Source organism: Pristiophorus japonicus, chromosome 13 (assembly GCF_044704955.1).
Source record: "Pristiophorus japonicus isolate sPriJap1 chromosome 13, sPriJap1.hap1, whole genome shotgun sequence".
Lineage (NCBI taxonomy): Eukaryota > Metazoa > Chordata > Chondrichthyes > Pristiophoridae > Pristiophorus > Pristiophorus japonicus.
Window position 1 is genome coordinate 169210845 of NC_091989.1, and position 19352 is coordinate 169230196.

The window sequence follows — 19352 nt, forward strand, 5'->3', positions numbered from 1 at the left end:
TCCTATCACAGACCTTCCCTTTTGTTCTTTCTTCCCCTCCCCCTTTCAGTGTTAAGAATCTGTTCTTTTCGAACACTCTCTAGTTCTGACGAAGGGTTATTGACCTGAAACATTAACTCTGTTTCTCTCCACAGATGCTGCCTGACCTGCTGAGATTTCCAGCATTGTCTGTTTTTATTCCAGATTCCAGCATCCGCAGTATTTTGCTTTTGTAATACAATCTGAGAGTTTTTCAAAGGCATCTCCAAAGTTACTAAATTCTTTCAGAAACAATTCCCTTTTGATATTGAGTGATTCAGCAGAGTAATCTTCTGAGAGTGGAAATGGTTTCAAGTTTCAGGAATGTTCCATTAAATTATTGAGATTTGCAGAGTGTTTATCATTCGCATAGAAGTGGGCAATCACGATTACAGTCTGCGGTCTAGTAAGATGTAAAAATGCAGCTAAAGTATTCATTCAGGAGTGAATCACTGAAGGTAAATTAATACTTTGTCGACTTTAATTAAAGAAAGAAAGATAGAAAGAAAGACTTACATTTATATTGCGCTTCTCACAACCACCGGTTGTCTCAATGCGCTTTACAGCCAATGAAATACTTTTGGAGTGTCGTCACTGTTGTAATGTGGAAAACGCGGCAGCCAATTTGTGCACAGCAAGCTCCCACAAACAACAATGTGATAATGACCAGATAAACTGTTTTTGTTATGTCGATTGAGGGATAAATATTGGCCAAAGATGTGGCATTCTTAACCCTTTTACAAAGTTTTGGTTATCAAATAAATTCAGAATAGTTCCAAGATCTGCCTATTATAAGACACTCGTTGGATCTGACTATTTATTACAAAGCACATTTATGTCGTATATACACCTTCCATAGAAGGGACTAACTGCTCAATCCTCATGAGTGCATCTGATGACAATATTTGTTCATTTATATTTACCGTATTAAGTTATGTTTAAAGGTGGAACAAAGAATGAAATTACTTAAGAAGGAACTCTGCAGTTTAGTTACGTTTGAAGTTGTGGCAGGAGACCCTTTAATCCTTTCAGTACTCAGTTTGCAAGGGATTATATTTTGGTGTTAAACTTCAGCTAAAGTCGCAGGTTAACTCAGTTAGTAGCTATCGAGGTCAGAAGGTAATGGTTCAGCGCCCCACTCCAGAGCATGTAAGCTGAGTATATATTTCAGAACAGATGGAAAAATCTCATGGAAGAGATATCTTGGCAAGTATTCTTCCCTCCAAAAGCAGACTAACATCATTCATCTCATTACCGTTACAACAACTTGTTATATATAGCACCTTTAACATAGTGAAATGTTCCAAGGCGCTTCACAGGAGTGTTATGTGATTTAAAAAAAGTAACTTTAAAGTAATTCTTTGTATGTGCGTTGCCTCGATACAGGATAGGATGCTATGCAAATGCAAGTTCTTTCTTTAAGCAAAACTGGATGCATTATAAAAACATAGAAACAAAGAAAATAGGAACAGGAGTAGGCCATTCGGCCCATCGAGCCTGCACCACCATTCAATAAGATCATGGCTGATCATTCACCTCAGTACCCCTTTCCTGCTTTCTCTCCATACCTCTTGATCCCTTTAGCCATAAGAGCCATATCTAACTCCCTCTTGAATATATCTAATGAACTGCCATCAACAGCTCTCTGCGGTGGGGAATTCCATGGGTTAATAACTCTCTGAATGAAGAAGTTTCTCCTCATCTCAGTCCTAAATGGCTTACCCCTTATCCTTAGACTGTGACCCCTGGTTCTGGACTTCCCCAACATCGGGAACAATCTTCCTGCATCTAACCTGTCCAGTTCCGTCAGAATTTTAAATGTTTCAATGAAATCCCCTCTCATTCTTCTAAACTTCAGTGAATACAGGCCCAGTCGATCCAGTCTTTCCTCATATGTCAGTCCTGCCATCCCGGGAATCAGTCTGGTGAACCTTCGTTGCACTCCCTCCATAACAAGAACATCCTTTCTCAGATTAGGAGACCAAAACTGAACACAATATTCCAGGTGAGGCCTCACCAAGGCCCTGTTCAACCTCAGTAAGACCTCCCTGCTCCTATACTCAAATCCCCTAGCTATGAAGGCCAACATATCATTTGCCTACTTCAGCCTGCTGCAACTGCATGCCAACTTTCAATGACTGATGTACCATGACACCCAAGTCTCGTTGCACCTCCCCTTTTCCTAATCTGTTGCCATTCAGATAATATTCAGCCTTCCTGTTTTTGCCACCAAAGTGGGTAACCCCACATTTATCCACATTATACTGCATCTGCCATGCATTTACCCACTCACCTAACCTGTCCAAGTCACCCTGTAGCCTCTTAGCATTCTCCTCACAGCTCACACCACCACCCAGCTTAGTGACATCTGCAAACTTGGAGATATTTCACTTAATTCCTTCATCTAAATCATTGATGTATATTGTAAATAGCTGGGGTTCCAGCACTGAGCCCTGTGGCAACCCACTAGTCACTGCCTGCCATTCTGAAACGGACCCGTTTATCCCGACTCTCTGCTTCCTGTCAGCCAACCAGTTCTCTATCCAAGTCAATACATTGTCCCCAATACCATCTTCTTTAATTTTGCACACCAATCTCTTGCGTGAGACCTTGTCAAAAGCCTTTTGAAAGTCCAAATACACCACATTCACTGGTTCTCCCTTGTCCACTCTACTAGTTACATCCTCAAAAAGTTCCAGAAGATTTGTCAAGCATGATTTCCCTTTCATAAATCCATGCTGACTTGGACCGATCCTGTCACTGCTTTCCAAATGCGCTGCTGTTTCATCTTTAATAATTGATTCCAACATTTTCCCCATTACCGATGTCAGGTTAACCGGTCTATAATTCTCTGTTTTCTCTCTCCCTCCCTTTTTAAACAGTGGTGTTACATTAGCTACCCTCCAGTCCTTAGGAACTGATCCAGTCGATAGACTGTTGGAAAATGATCACCAATGCATCCACTATTTCTAGGGTCAGACTATCAGGCCCTGGGATTTATCGGGCTTCAATCCCATCAATTTCCCGAACACAATTTCTCACCTAATAAGGATTTCCTTCAGTTTCTCCTTCTCACGAGACCCTCGGTCCCCTAGTTTCTCTGGAAGGTTATTTGTGTCTTCTTTCATGAAGACAGAACCAAAGTATTTGTTCAATTGGTCTGCCATTTCTTTGTTCTCCATTATAAATTCACCTGATTCTGACTGCAAGGGACCTACATTTGTCTTCACTAATCGTTTTCTATTCACATATCTATAGAAGCTTTTGCAGTCAGTTTTTATGTTCCCAGCAAGCTTCCTCTCATACTCTATTTTCCCTTCCTAATTAAACCCTTTGTCCTCCTCTGCTGAATTCTAAATTTCTCCCAGTCCTCAGGTTTGCTGCTTTTACTGGCCAATTTATATGCCTCTTCCTTGGATTTAACACTATCCCTAATTTCCTTTGTTTGCCATAGTTGAGCCACCTTCTGATTTGCCTATCCACCGTCAACCCTTTAAGTATCATTTGCCAGTCTATTCGAGCCAATTCACATCTCATACCATCGAAGTTACCTTTCGTAAGTTCAGGACCCTAGTCTCTGAATTAACTGTGTCACTCTCCACCTTAATAAAGAATTCTACCATATTATGGTTACTCTTCACCAAGGGGCCTCGCACAACAAGATTGTTAATTAGTCCTTTCCCATTACACATCACCCATAGGAACCTATGCAGGGAGACAGAGGGAAGTAAAATGGGGGCAGAAGTAAAAGATATAAGGAAGAAAATTAAAAGTGGAGGGCAGAGAAACCCAAGGCAAAAATCAAACAGGGCCACATTACAGCAAAATTCTAAAAGAGCAAAGTTAGTTCAAAAGAAAAGCCTGAAGGCTCTGTGCTTCAATGCGAGGAGTATTCGTAACAAGGTAGATGAATTAACTGTGCAGGCAGCTATTAACGAATATGATATAATTGGGATTACGGAGACATGGCTCCAGGGTGACCAAGGCTGGGAACTCAACATAGGATGGGCAGCCCTCTAATTGGTTGCTTGACATATTGGTCTAGAAAACCATCCCTAATACGCTCCAGGAAATCCTCCTCCACCGTATTGCTACCAGTTTGTTTTGCCCAATCTATATGTAGATTAAAGTCGCCCATGATAACTGCTGTACCTTTATTGCACGCATCCCTAATTTCTTGTTTGATGCTGTCCCCAACCTCACTGCTATTGTTTGGTGGTCTGTACTCAACTTCCACTAGCATCTTCTGCCCTTTGGTATTCCGCAGCTCTACCCATACAGATTCCACATCATCCACGCTAATGTCCTTCCTTCCTATTGTGTTAATTTTCTCTTTAACCAGCCATGCTACCCCACCTCTTTTTCTTTTCTGTCTATCCTTCCTGAATGTTGAATACCCCTGGATGTTGAGTTCCCAGCCTTGGTCACCCTGGAGCCATGTCTCCGTAATCCCAATTATATCATATTCGTTAATAGCTGCCTGCACAGTTAATTCATCCACCTTGTTACGAATACTCCTCGTATTGAAGCACAGAGCCTTCAGGCTTTTCTTTTGAACTAACTTTGCTCTTTTAGAATTTTGCTGTAATGTGGCCCTTTTTGATTTTTGCCTTGGGTTTCTCTGCCCTCCACTTTTAATTTTCTTCCTTATATCTTTTACTTCTGCCCCCATTTTACTTCCCTCTGTCTCCCTGCATAGGTTCCCATCACCCTGCCATATTATTTTAACCCTTCCCCAGTAGCACTAGCAAACACTCCCCCTAGGACATTGGTTCTGGTCCTGCCCAGGTGCAGACCATCCGGTTTGTACTGGTCCCACCTCCCCCAGAACCGGTTCTAATGGCCCAGGAATTTGAATCCCTCCCTCCTGCACTACTCCTCAAGCCATGTATTCATCTTAGCTATTCTGCTATTTCTACTCTCACTAGCACGTGGCACTGGTAGTAATCCTGAGATTACTACCTTTGAGGTTCAGCTTTTTAATTTAACTCCGAGCTCCCTAAATTCAGCTTGTAGGACCTCATCCCGTTTTTTACTTATATCGTTGGTACCTATATGCACCACGACAACTGGCTGTTCACCCTCCCCCTCCAAAATGTCCTGCATCCGCTCTGAGATATCCTTGACACTTGCACCAGGGAGGCAACATGCCATCCTGAAGAATATGATGTAATTGGCATCGTGGAAACAAGGCTGCAGGGTGACCAAGGCTGGGAACTCAACATCCAGAGGTATTCAACATTTAGGAAGGATAGACAGAAAGGAAAAGGAGGTGGGGTAGCGTTGCTGGTTAAAGAGGAAACTAACGGAATAGTAAGGAAGGACATTAGCTTGGATGATGTGGAATCTGTATGGATGGAGCTACGGAATACCAAAGGGCAGAAAACGCTAGTGGGAGTTGTATACAGACCACCAAACAGTAGTAATGTGGATGGGGACAGTATCAAGCAAGAAATTAGGGATGCATGCAGTAAAGGTACAGCAGTTATCATGGGCGACTTTAATGTACATTTTGACTGGACAAACCAAACTGGCAGCAATGTGGTGGAGGAGGATTTCCTGGAGTGTATTAGGGATGGTTTTCTAGACCAATATGTTGAGGAACCAACAAGAGGGCTGGCCATCCTAGATTGAGTGATGTGTAATGAGAAAGGACTAATTAACAATCTTGTTGTACGAGGCCCTTTGGGGAAGAGTGACCATAATATGGTAGGATTCTTCATTAAGATGGAGAGTGGCACAGCTAATTCAGAGACTAGGGTCCTGAACTTGGGGAAAGGTAACTTCGATGGTATGAAATGTGAATTGGCTAGAATAGACTGGCGAATTATACTTAAAGTGTGGACGGTGGATAGGCAATGGCAGACATTTAAAAATCACATGGGTGAACTTCAACAATTGTACATCCCTGCCTGGAGTAAAAATAAAACGGGGAAGCTGGCTCAACCATGGCTAACAAGGAAAATTAAGGATATTGCTAACTCCAAGGAAGAGGCATATAAATTGACCAGAAAAAGCAGCAAACCTGAGAACTAAGAGAATGTTGTAATGCAGCAGAGGAGGACAAAGGATTTAATTAGGAGGGGGAAAATAGAGTATGAGAGGAAGCTTGCTGGGAACATAAAAACTGAGTGCAAAAGCTTCTATAGATATGTGAAGAGAAAAAGATTGGTGAAAACAAACATAGGTCCCTTGCAGTCAGATTCAGGTGAATTTATAATGGAAAACAAAGAAATAGCGGAACAGTTAAACAAATACTTTGGTTCTGTTTTCACGAAGGAAATAGTGAGAAGCGGGAAATTGTGTTAGGGAAATTAATGGGATTGAAGGTCAATAAATCCCCGGGACCTGGTAGTCTGCATCCCAGAGTTCTTAAGGAAATGGGCATAGAAATCGTGGATGCATTGGTGATCATTTTCCAACAGTCTATCGACTCTGGATCAGTTCCTATGGACTGGAGGGTAGCTAATGTAACACCACTGTTTAAAAAAGGAGGGAGGGAGAAAACAGGTAATTATAGACCGGTTAGCCTGACATCAGTAGTGGGGAAAATGTTGGAATCAATTATTAAAGATGAAATAGCAGCGTATTTGGAAAGCAGTGACAGGATCGGTCCAAGTCAGCATGCATTTATGAAAGGGAAATCATGCTTGACAAATCTTCTGGAATTTTTTGAGGATGTAACTAGTAGAGTGGACAAAGGAGAACCAGTGGATGTGGTGTATTTGCTATTTGACAAGGTCCCACACAAAAGATTTGTGTGCAAAATCAAAGCACATGGTATTGGGGGTAATGTACTGACATGGATAGAGAACTGGTTGGCAGACAGGAAGCAGAGAGTCGGGATAAACGGGTCCTTTTCAGAATGGCAGACAGTGACTAGTGGAGTGCCGCACGGCTCAGTGCTGCGACTCCAGCTCTTTACAATATACATCACTGATTTGGATGAAGGAATTGAGTGTAATATCTCCAAGTTTGCAGATAACACTAAACTGGGTGGTGGTGTGAGCTGTGAGGAGGACGCTAAAAGGCTGCAGGCTGACTTGGACAGGTTAGGTGAGTGGGCAAATGCATGGCAGATGCAGTATAATGTGGATAAATGTAAGGTTATCCACTTTGGCGGCAAAAACACGAAGGCAGAATCTTATCTGAATGGCGGCAGATTAGGAAAGGGGAAGGTGCTATGAGACCTGGGTGTCATGGTTCATCAGTCAGTGAAAGTTGGCATGAAGGTACAGCAGGCGGTGAAGAAGGCAAATGGTATGTTGGCCTTCGTAGTTAGGGGATTTGAGTATAGGAGCAGGGACGTATTACTGTGGCTATGCAGGGCCTTGGTGAGGCCTTACTTGGAATATTGTGTTCAGTTTTGGTCTCCTAATCTGGGGAAGGACGTTCTTGCTATTGAGGGATTGCAGCAAAGGTTCACCAGACTGATTCCCGGGATGGCAGGACTGACATATGTGGAGAGACTGGATCGACTGGGCCTGTATTCACTGGAGTTTAGAAGGATGAGACGGGAACTCATGGAAACATGGAAAATTCTGATGGGACTGGTCAGGTTAGATGCAGGAAGAATGTTCCCGATGATGGGGAAGTCCAGAACCAGGGGACATAGTCTAAGGATAATGGTTAAGCCATTTAGGACCGAGATGAGGAGAAACTTCTTCACTCAGAGAGTTGGTAACTTGTGGAATTCTCTACCGCAGAGAGTTGTTGATGCCAGTTAATTGGATATATTCAAGAGGGAGTTAGATATGGTCCTTACGGCTAAAGGGATCAAGGGGTATGGAGAGAAAGCAGGAAAGGGGTACTGAGGTGAATGATCAGCTATGATCTTATTGAATGGTAGTGCATGCTCGAGACTCCTGCACCTATTTTCTATGTTTCTATGTTTTAACTTCAGCCTCTGTACCAGCTGGCCCCTTGGTCTGTCGCCGCTCCGACTTGCTGCCGCGTCCTTTATCCTCCCCCGCCACTCCTCTCTCGCTGCTGATCCCTCGGACTGCCGCCGCCCCGACTCGCTGCCGCTGTCCTTAACACTCCCAACGCTGCTCCTCCTCCCGAACTCCGTGCCCTTTTATCAGCGCCTCGATCTCCCGACTGTCGCTCCTCCTCCCGAACTCCGCGCCCTTTTATCAGCGCTTTGATCTCCCGATTATGGTCTAAAAACATACATAATATATGAAAGTAGTCATTTTTGGGAACATAGATCCTTTCTATTGAGTTTCTTTATCAGGATGAGTTGTGCAACGATAAGGGCGCAAGAGACTCACAGGAATATGCAGAGGAGGATCGCTCGACAGTGGTGTTTCGTCATTTAAAAATATATGTGCAGATTAGGGTGTTGTCAGTCCCTGGCAGATGTCCAATAACTGATTTGTCCAAATGTCTCCAGTGGGAACAGGAAGAACCAAAAAGTGCTGGTAGATTTCATAACTTCAAACAAATGTAAACACTGAACATGTTTCAGAACCAGACCACAAGTTGCAGAATCTCACCTCTCCTAGACCATAGTTTGCATTGATAATCATCCTGCCCGAGTGTCCAGTGACAGGATCACAGGTAAACAATACATCTGTAACAACGTTATGAAGGAAACATGATATTAAAGTAAAAGTACCAAACTTAGTGGTATAAAACATGAATTCTTATGGAAAGTTTCTTGCTTAGATTAGCATTACACCTTTCAGTGCTGTGCCAAATTTAAGACTTATAGAGAAGAGTGATTGGAGAGTGACTGAGTAGCATCAGAATACCATGCTTAAACCAGGAAGGCATTTAACTGGGGTTAACTATATTTACATGTGCCAATTTGTAGTTAATATCATTTCTATAAGCATAGAAATTTACAGCACAGAAGGAGGCCATTCGGCCCATCGTGTCCGTGCTGGCCGACAAAGAGCTATCCAGCCTAATCCCACTTTCCATCTCTTGGTCCGTAGCCTTGTAGGTTACGGCACCTCAAGTGCATGTCCAAGTACTTTTTAAATGTGGTGAAGGTTTCTGCCTCAGGTAGTGAGTTCAATGCATTAACATAAGAAACCATGGGTGGGATAAAATGACTGAAGTTCATTAAATCTGCCCCTTCAACAGACCAGGAAGAATTGTATATATCATAGGCATATAAGAATCTTTAGGAAAAGGCCAATAAATCCAACAAACCACCTATCCACGTTCTCACTATTCTCTCAATATCATCATAAACTCTATTTAATCTCCCGAGGGAAATGGCTCATTAAATACTCCCAAATCCTGAAAATAACAAAGCTAAAATTCCAGAATATTTATCCATCCATACATTTCTACAATTCGCCTAGCCTTCCAACCCTTGCCCCCACATTTATCCAGTTGGTTGAAGGAGTTACTCAAAGCAGCAATAACTGCCCTTTGCTTTGAATACATCCTAAATAAATGTAGACTGTGGGGAAACATGTTGCTCATGTTTATCTTTGCTTAAGGCTTATTAATTTGTCCTCCATATTATGCAGTCATAGTAAATATCAAACAGTTTGTTTATGTCCATATAATCTGTGCCTTCCATCAGTTACAAATGTAATCTAATGCAAGCAATACCCAATTTAAACTGGCGGCGTTTACTGATTTCAAGACAAGAAACATTGGGTGGGCGATCCGCTCTACCAGATTGGCACCCAAAGTCGAAATGACCCCTATGTCCTCGTGACTAGAAATGGCAAGCCTTACCTGCTGCCTGGGCTGATACCGTCTGCTGGATAACCACACCCATGCTTGATGCCACTGGTTGCCTCCTTTGGTTGCGATATTGTACTGCTTGGAATGAGTAGAGAGAGGCCCAGAATTCCTGCACAGCATCACACACCTGGGGAAGAATAAGATTAATTGCGTAATCATGAAAATTACAAAGACAGCCTACTTTGGTCATTATCTTTAAACCAGCTAGCTCTTAAACTGGATGTTGTTTCTTTACGTATTGAAAACAACTTCATCATCATCATCATAGGTAGTCCCTCGGAATCGAGGAAGACTTGCTTCCACTCTTAACATGAGTTCTTAGGTGGCTGTACAGTCCAATACAAGAACCACAGTCTCTGTCACAGGTGGGACAGGCAGTGGTTGGAGGGAAGGGGTGGGTGGGACTGGTTTGCCGCACGCTCTTTCCGCTGCCTGCGCTTGATTTCTGCATGCTCTCGGCGATGAGACTCGAGGTGCTTGGCGCCCTTCCGGATGCACTTCCTCCACTTAGGGCGATCTTTGATCAGAGACTCCCAGGTGTCAGTGGGGATGTTGCACTTTATCAGGGAGGCTTTGAGGGTGTCCTTATAACATTTCCACTGCCCACCTGTGGCTCGTTTGCCGTGAAGGAGTTCCGAGTAGAGCGCTTGCTTTGGGAGTCTCTTGTCTGGCATGCGAACTATGTGGCCTGCCCAGCGGAGCTGATCAAGTGTGGTCAGTGCTTCAATGCTAGGGATGTTGGCCTGGTCGAGGACGCTAACGTTGGTGCGTCTGTCCTTCCAGGAGACTTGTAGAAGCTTGTGGAGACATCGTTGGTGGTACTTCTCCAGTGACTTGAGGTGGGGTCTACTGTACATGGTCCATGTTTCTGAGCCATACAGGAGGGCGGGTATTACTACAACCCTGTAGACCATGAGCTTGGTGGCAGTTTTGAAGGCCTGGTCTTCAAACACTATTTTCCTCAGACTGGCGCACTGGAGGCAGTGTTGGATCTCGTCGTAAATGCCTGCTTTTGTTGATAGGAGGCTCCCGAGATAAGGGAAGTGGTCCACGTTGTCCAGGACCACGCCATGGATGACTGGGGGGGCAGTGCTGTGCAGCAAGGACAGGCTGGCGGAGGTCTTTGTGCTACTGATGTTTAGCGTAAGGCCCATGTTTTTGTATGCCTCAGTAAATACGTCGACTATGTCCTGGAGTTCAGCCTCTGTGTGTACGCAGATGCAGGCATCGTCCGCATACCGTAGCTCGTCGACAGAGGTTGGGGAGGTCTTGGATCTGGCCTGGAGACGGTGCAGGTTGAACAGGTTCCCCCTGGTTCTGTAGTTAAGTTCTACTCCAGCGGGGAGCTTGTTGACTGTGAGGTGGAGCATGGCAGCGAGGAAGATTGAGAAGAGAGTTGAGGCAATGACGCAGCCCTGTTTGACCCCAGTTCGGACGTGGATTGGGTCTGTGATGGATCCGTTGGTAAGGATCCCAGCCTGCATGTCAACGTGGAGCAGGTGGAGGATGGTGACGTACTTTTGGAGGCATCGGAAGTGGAGGAGGACACTCCATAGGCCCTCGCGGTTGACAGTGTCGAAGGCCTTTATGATGATGATGCAGATGATGCAGATGAAAGATTGCCGAGGAAGTTTAATTAGCAGAGTCTGTCTCTCAACCCTGACATTAAGGGCTGAATTCCGAAGGTGATCTCTTCTGTGAATTCTCTTTCCTAAGTGAGATCTGCCAATCTTTAATAAGAGTATCAAATGATGCGCGGTACAGAAGGAAGCTATCCCATCAGAGAGAATTTCATTGTTCTGTTCTAGGAACAAGTTTCTTAAATAAAATGTGCCGCAGAGTCCAGTAATGGAGGTTTAGGGAACAATTCATGGCATCACCTAAAGCCCAAAGCTGTGTAAAAGGAGTGGTATGGAGAAGTAAATGAAAATTGCTGAACGAATCCTCTCTTGCAGTGAAACTTTCACAATTATTGCAAAAATGTATGGAATTTATGGCAGTCACTTGTGTGACTGTATGTAGGGTGATCTTACATTCCTCCTGTCTAGAATTCTGCCTCATAAATGATTTATCACATACAATAAGCTTTAGGATTTGTTAACTGTCTGTTTGGAAAAGGTGAGAATAATCATGTTATGTCTGTAATGCACTTATGAATGACTCCACAAGGCAATGTGTTGTACTCAAACTGTAGTGACCTTGGTCCTTTATTCGTAACTTCAGAGTGAGGCAGCCGCATGGTGGCTTCCTTTTTATACAGCCCTGCCACCAGGGCAGGAAACCCCAGTCTCTACCAGTTGCAAACTCTAGTGGTGCCAGCATAGTATATACACAGTGTAAACCTTATTGATAGTACATCAGGTAAACAAGTCTCCATCTTATGCAACTATATAGTGACTACACAGAGAGTATATCTATAGTCTGCATACATAACATCACTCTCCATGAAGTCCTTTGTGACAATAACCTTTGCACTATGTGCTCTGGCTTAGCTCTCCCCAGACTTAGGTGCCAATAGCTCTTGCACCTTGGCTGTGCTTTGGCTTGGCTCTCTCCCTGTTAACCCCCAAGTCCTTTTGCCACAACGTTGGGTAGTAGTTACCAGTTTGGATGGTTCGATGTTGCAGTGAGATTCCAGTGGGTTCTGGGTGTGGTCCATGTGTGTGTCCATGGCTACATACATCCGTTTACCCCCCTCGCCCACCGCGAGACCATGCAGCTGGCCCGCTACATTAACATACAGTTTCAGACACAGTGAAAGTACAAAAAAAAGAAGGAAAAAAACAGTTTGTATCGTGACACCTTGGTTCATTCATTATGTTTTACAGTCGTGCGCCAGGATTGGGCAGATTGCATTCATGGTTCAGTCATGGTCAGTACTGAGGTAGCAGTACATGTATGCAGGGACACTGGTTCCAGAGCAACCGGACAGGGCGCTAGTCGTCTGATCGCGGCGCTGCACCCCCTGCTAGTGGGGTGGGCTTGGTTCGCTCACTTTGCTAGGACTCAGGGCCTTTGCTGTTGCCTAGTGGTGGGCAGAGCCACAAATGTGTGTGGCCTCCCTGTCCTCCATTGAGGGCTGCAGAATCTTCTGCCTGCTCTCTAACGGTGTTGGGAACCTGGCTATTCCAGGTCCCGTTTGGGGAACTCGTTGGTTCTGACCTTTCGCTCCCTGACATGGCTGAGATAGCGACTGGATCTGGGGGCTGTGTCGTCTCCACCCGGGTAGTGGGCAACGGCGGCCAACTGCATGTATTGGCGCCGTTTTTGTTTCCAGGTCCGTGGCGAATAGTGCCATCGGGTGCCTACAGCGTGGGGATAGACCTGGAGCAGGGTATCAGGATCAGTGCCTTCACCCTCCGGAGGTCGCTGGCCTATAACTTGTGGGGACACCTGGGGCAGGGCATCAGGATCAGCACCTTTAACCTCCCAAATTCACTCACTTGCTACTTTTGGGGACACTCTATTCCCGACATCTCACAACAACATTTTGTTCTTTACATTAGGAATGGTACCGACATCTCGCAACAGCATTTTGTTCACAATCTTAATCGGTTTGTTACATTGATTGCCACGCATACAACGTCTCTTTAAGTTCAGTTGGTTGCAGGTCTCCTTTAAGAGAACCCTGCTGGCTTTACCCCAATCAAATCCTTTGTTGGTCCCTCAGCATTGCACTTGTGGTGTTGCCGCAGCCATCTTTTTTTCCAGCCACGCTGCACCTCGTTGCAGCAGGGACGCCATCTTGCCTCTGTCTTCGAGATCCTTCTCTCCCGCGATTCTGCCACCAAAGCTGGAAGGGTGCCTGTGAATTCGATCTTCCTCCCCAGGAATCCTGCCACTGAAGCCGGGGAGGTACTTTTAGGTCATTCTGGTCGGATCATTGCCACGCAGTCATGATGGACGGTCTGTGCCTCAGGTGCTGCACTGCTTTTGTTCTCTGGTGCCTGGCCCAAGCGAAGGAGAGATTTTGTTCTGCCTCTGAGCACGGGCGACATCGATTGCTGGAGTGAAAAGGTCTTTCCATTTCCACTGGATTCCCCTCATCCACCTTCTTCCGAGTAGCGTTGGACCATCACCTGCAACAATCCACAGAGGTAACTTGTGCACCACGCCATTATGGATTACATTTACATCCGCATGACTAAGGACTGGGATCAGCTCCTTGGTGTAGGTGCGCAACTTTTCCTGTACTGGAACCAGCTTGGGTCGTTTTTCATTCCATAGCCTCTCAAAGGCATCCTGGCTCATCACTGACAGGCTCGCTCCCGTGTCCATTTCCATGAAGACTGGAACGCCGTTTATCCTGACTTCCATCTTCACTGGAGGATAATCGGTGATGCAGGTATACACTCCATGTGCTTCTTCTTGGGGCTGAGCTGCCTCTCTGTCCAAATCATCATAATCCCCGCTGGATTCAAAGTCATCTACCGATTCCTCTGCTAGTCATATTTCTTTTACACATACACTGGAGGTGGCCCTTCGTGTTACAGGCTTTGCATACGTACTCAGCAAACCGACACTGGTGAGCCCTATGGTTTCCTCCGCAACGCCAGCATGGTGCTACTCGATTAACACCCCTCGGTGGAATCTGAGTTCTGGAACCCTGAGGTCTGTGCTCTCTGCCCTGGGCAGAGCTATGTTCTACAGTCTTGCCTGTGAAAGGCACCATTCTGTGCACAGTACTTGCCAGGTTTGAGTCCACAGGATGAATAATTTGCTTGGTGCTGCAGGTCGAGGTCATGAACGCCTGACTGATGCTGATGGCCTTCTGCAGGATGACTGTGGTGTCGGCAGATAATAGCTTGTGAAGGAGGCCCTTATGGCCAATTCCTATAACGAAGATGTCTCGCAATGCTTTGTTGAGGTGCGTGCCAAAATCACAGGGTGCCACAAGTTTCCTGAGGTCGGCAGCATATTTTGCAATCTCCTGGCCCTCAGGTCTGCGGGAGTGTAGAATCTGTGCCTGGCCATGAGGATGCTCTCCTTTGGTTTTAGTTGGTCTGGAATTAGTTCAGTCAGCTCATTGTATGTCTTATCCTTGGCCTTCGTGGGTGCCAGCAATTCACTGATGAGGCGGTAGACCTCGGGCCCACAACTGGTCAGCAGTATAGCCTTGCGCTTCTCCACCAATGCGTCCGTCTCCTGTGCCAGGTCGTTTGCCATGAAATATTGCTCGAGCCTTTCCGTGAAGGCATCCCAATCATCACCCTCTACGAAGTCTTGTAGTGTGCCAAAGGTAGCCATAATTGTGTGACAGTCCGTATTCTCGTCACCAGTTGTTATAGAAACATAGAAACATAGAAAATAGGTGCAGGAGCAGGCCATTCAGCCCTTCTAGCCTGCACCGCCATTCAACGAGTTCATGGCTGAACATGAAACTTCAGTACCCACTTCCTGCTTTCACGCCATACCCCTTGATCCCCCGAGTACTAAGGACTTCATCTAACTCCCTTTTGAATATATTTAGTGAATTGGCCTCAACTACTTCCTGTGGTAGAGAATTCCACAGGTTCACCACTCTCTGGGTGAAGAAGTTTCTCCTTATCTCGGTCCTAAATGGCTTACCCCTTATCCTTAGACTGTGACCCCTGCTTCTGGACTTCCCCAACATTGGGAACATTCTTCCTGCATCCAACCTGTCCAAACCCGTCAGAATTTTAAACGTTTCTATGAGGTCCCCTCTCACTCTTCTGAACTCCAGTGAATACAAGCCCAGTTGATTCAGTCTTTCTTGATAGGTCAGTCCCACCATCCCGGGAATCAGTCTGGTGAATCTTCGCTGCACTCCCTCAACAGCAAGTATGTCCTTCCTCAAGTTAGGAGACCAAAACTGTACACAATACTCCAGGTGTGGCCTCACCAAAGCCCTGTACAACTGTAGCAACACCTCCCTGCCCCTGTACTCAAATCCCCTCGCTATGAAGGCCAACATGCCATTTGCTTTCTTAACCGCCTGCTGTACCTGCATGCCAACCTTCAATGACTGATGTACCATGACACCCAGGTCTCGTTGCACCTTCCCTTTTCCTAATCTGTCACCATTCAGATAATAGTCTGTCTCTCTGTTTTTACTACCAAAGTGGATAACCTCACATTTATCCACATTATACTTCATCTGCCACGCATTTGCCCACTCACCTAACCTATCCAAGTCACTCTGTAGCCTCATAGCATCCTCCTCGCAGCTCACACTGCCACCCAACTTAGTGTCATCCGCAAATTTGGAGATACTACATTTAATCCCTTCGTCTAAATCATTAATGTATAATGTAAACAGCTGGGGCCCCAGCACAGAACCCTGCGGTACCCCACTAGTCACTGCCTGCCATTCCGAAAAGTACCCATTTACTCCTACTCTTTGCTTCCTGTCTGACAACCAGTTCTCAATCCACGTCAGCACACTACCCCCAATCCCATGTGCTTTAACTTTGCACATTAATCTCCTGTGTGGGACCTTGTCGAAAGCCTTCTGAAAGTCCAAATACACCACATCAACTGGTACTCCTTTGTCCACTTTATTGGAAACATCCTCAAAAAATTCCAGAAGATTTGTCAAGCATGATCTCCCTTTTACAAATCCATGCTGACTTGGACCTATCATGTCACCATTTTCCAAATGCGCTGCTATGACATCCTTAATAATTGATTCCATCATTTTACCCACTACTGAGGTCAGGCTGACCGGTCTATAATTCCCTGCTTTCTCTCTCCCTCCTTTTTTAAAAAGTGGGGTTACATTGGCTACCCTCCACTCGATAGGAACTGATCCAGAGTCAATGGAATGTTGGAAAATGACTGTCAATGCATCCGCTATTTCCAAGGCCACCTCCTTAAGTACTCTGGGATGCAGTCCATCAGGCCCTGGGGATTTATCGGCCTTCAATCCCATCAATTTCCCCAACACAATTTCCCGACTAATAAAGATTTCCCTCAGTTCCTCTTCTTTAATAGACCCTCTGACCACTTTTATATCCGGAAGGTTGTTTGTGTCCTCCTTAGTGAATACTGAACCAAAGTACTTGTTCAATTGGTCTGCCATTTCTTTGTTCCCCGTTATGACTTCCCCTGATTCTGACTGCAGGGGACCTACGTTTGTTTTTACTAACCTCTTTCTCTTTACATACCTATAGAAACTTTTGCAATCCGCCTTAATGTTCCCTGCAAGCTTCTTCTCGTACTCCATTTTCCCTGCCCTAATCAAACCCTTTGTCCTCCTCTGCTGAGTTCTAAATTTCTCCCAGTCCTCAGGTTCGCTGCTATTTCTGGCCAATTTGTATGCCACTTCCTTGGCTTTAATACTATCCCTGATTTCCCTAGATAGCCACGGTTGAGCCACCTTCCCTTTTTTATTTTTACGCCAGACAGGAATGTACAATTGTTGTAATTCATCCATGCGTTCTCTAAATGTCTGCCATTGCCCATCCACAGTCAACCCCTTAAGTATCATTAGCCAATCTATCTTAGCTAATTCATGCCTCATACCTTCAAAGTTACCCTTCTTTAAGTTCTGGACCATGGTCTCTGAATTAACTGTTTCATTCTCCATCCTAATGCAGAATTCCACCATATTATGGTCACTCTTCCCCAAGGGGCCTCGCACAATGAGATTGCTAATTAATCCTCTCTCATTACACAACACCCAGTCTAAGATGGCCTCCCCCCTAGTTGGTTCCTCGACATATTGGTCTAGAAAACCATCCCTTATGCATTCCAGGAAATCCTCCTCCACCGTATTGCTTCCAGTTTGGCTAGCCCAATCTATGTGCATATTAAAGTCACCCATTATAACTGCTGCACCTTTATTGCATGCACTCCTAATTTCCTGTTTGATGCCCTCCCCAACATCACTACTACTGTTTGGAGGTCTGTACACAACTCCCACTAACGATTTTTGCCCTTTAGTGTTCTGCAGCTCCACCCATATAGATTCCACATCATCCAAGCTAATGTCTTTCCTAACTATTGCATTAATCTCCTCTTTAACCAGTAATGCTACCCCACCTCCTTTTCCTTTTATTCTATCCTTCCTGAATGTTGAATACCCCTGGATGTTGAGTTCCCAGCCCTGATCATCCTGGAGCCACGTCTCCGTAATCCCAATCACATCATATTTGTTAACATCTATTTGCACAATTAATTCATCCACCTTATTGCGGATACTCCTTGCATTAAGACACAAAGCCTTCATGCTTGTTTTTTTAACACCCTTTGTCCTTTTAGAATTTTGCTGTACAGTGGCCCTTTTTGTTCTTTGCCTTGGGTTTCTCTGCCCTCCACTTTTCCTCATCTCCTTTCTGTCTTTTGCTTTTGCTTCCTTTTTGTCTCCCTCTGTCTCCCTGTATAGGTTCCCATCCCCCTGCAATATTAGTTTAACTCCTCCCCAACAGCACTAGCAAACACTCCCCCTAGGACATTGGTTCCGGACCTGCCCAGGTGCAGACCGTCCGGTTTGTACTGGTCCCACCTCCCCCAGAACCGGTTCCAATGCCCCAAGAATTTGAATCCTTCCCTACTGCACCACTGCTCAAGCCATGTATTCATCTGCGCTATCCTGCGATTCCTACTCTGACTAGCACGTGGCACTGGTAGCAATCCCGAGATTACTACTTTTGAGGTCCTACTTTTTAATTTAGCTCCTAGTTCCTTAAATTCTTTTCGTAGGACCTCATCCCTTTTTTTACCTATGTCGTTGGTACCAATGTGCACCACGACAACTGGCTGTTCTCCCTCCCATTTCAGAATGTCCTGCACCCGCTCCGAGACATCCTTGACCCTTGCACCAGGGAGGCAACATACCATCCTGGAGTCTCGGTTGCGTCCGCAGAAACGCCTATCTATTCCCCTCACCATCGAATCCCCTATCACTATCGCGTTCCCACTCTTTTTCCTGCCCTCCTTTGCAGCAGAGCCACCTACGGTGCCATGAACTTGGCTGCTGCTGCCCTCCCCTGATGAGTCATCCTCCCCAACAGTACTCAAAGCAGTGTATCTGTTTTGCAGGGGGATGACCACAGGGGACTCCTGCACTATCTTTCTTGCACTGCTCTTCCTGTTGGTCTTCCATTCCCTATCTGGCTGTGGACCCTTCTCCTGCGGTAAGACCAACTCACTACACGTGATACTCACGTCATTCTCAGCATCGTGGATGCTCCAGAGTGAATCCACCTTCAGCTCCAATTCTGCAACGCGGACCGTCAAGAGCTCGAGGCGGATACACTTCCCACACACGTAGTCGTCAGGGACACCGGAAGTGTCCCCGAGTTCCCACATGGTACAGGAGGAGCATATCACATGACTGAGCTCTCCTGCCATGTCTTAACCTTAGATACCCTTAAATTGGTAATAACAATGTTATAGTTCACTTACTGATATAAAAAATAAAAGAAAAGCTACTCACCCAACACCAGCCAATCACTTACCCCATTGGCTGTTACGTCACTTTTTGATTACTTTCTACTTCTATTTTGCTTTCTCTCCCGCTGTAGCTGCACCGGTACGCTGGCTCTCGATCTCCCGCTGGGCCTTTTATAGGTCGCTCCCGCGTCTCACCAACTGTCGCTGGCTCTCGATCTCCCGCTGGGCCTTTTATAGGTCGCTCCCGCGTCTCACCAACTGCCGCT

General features: G+C 45.5%; 1 pseudogene; it reads right to left on the reverse strand.

The window, feature by feature from the left end:
* The window catches only part of LOC139278220 (uncharacterized), a 179140-nt pseudogene that overhangs the window by 58920 nt on the left and 100868 nt on the right, over nucleotides 1-19352 (reverse strand).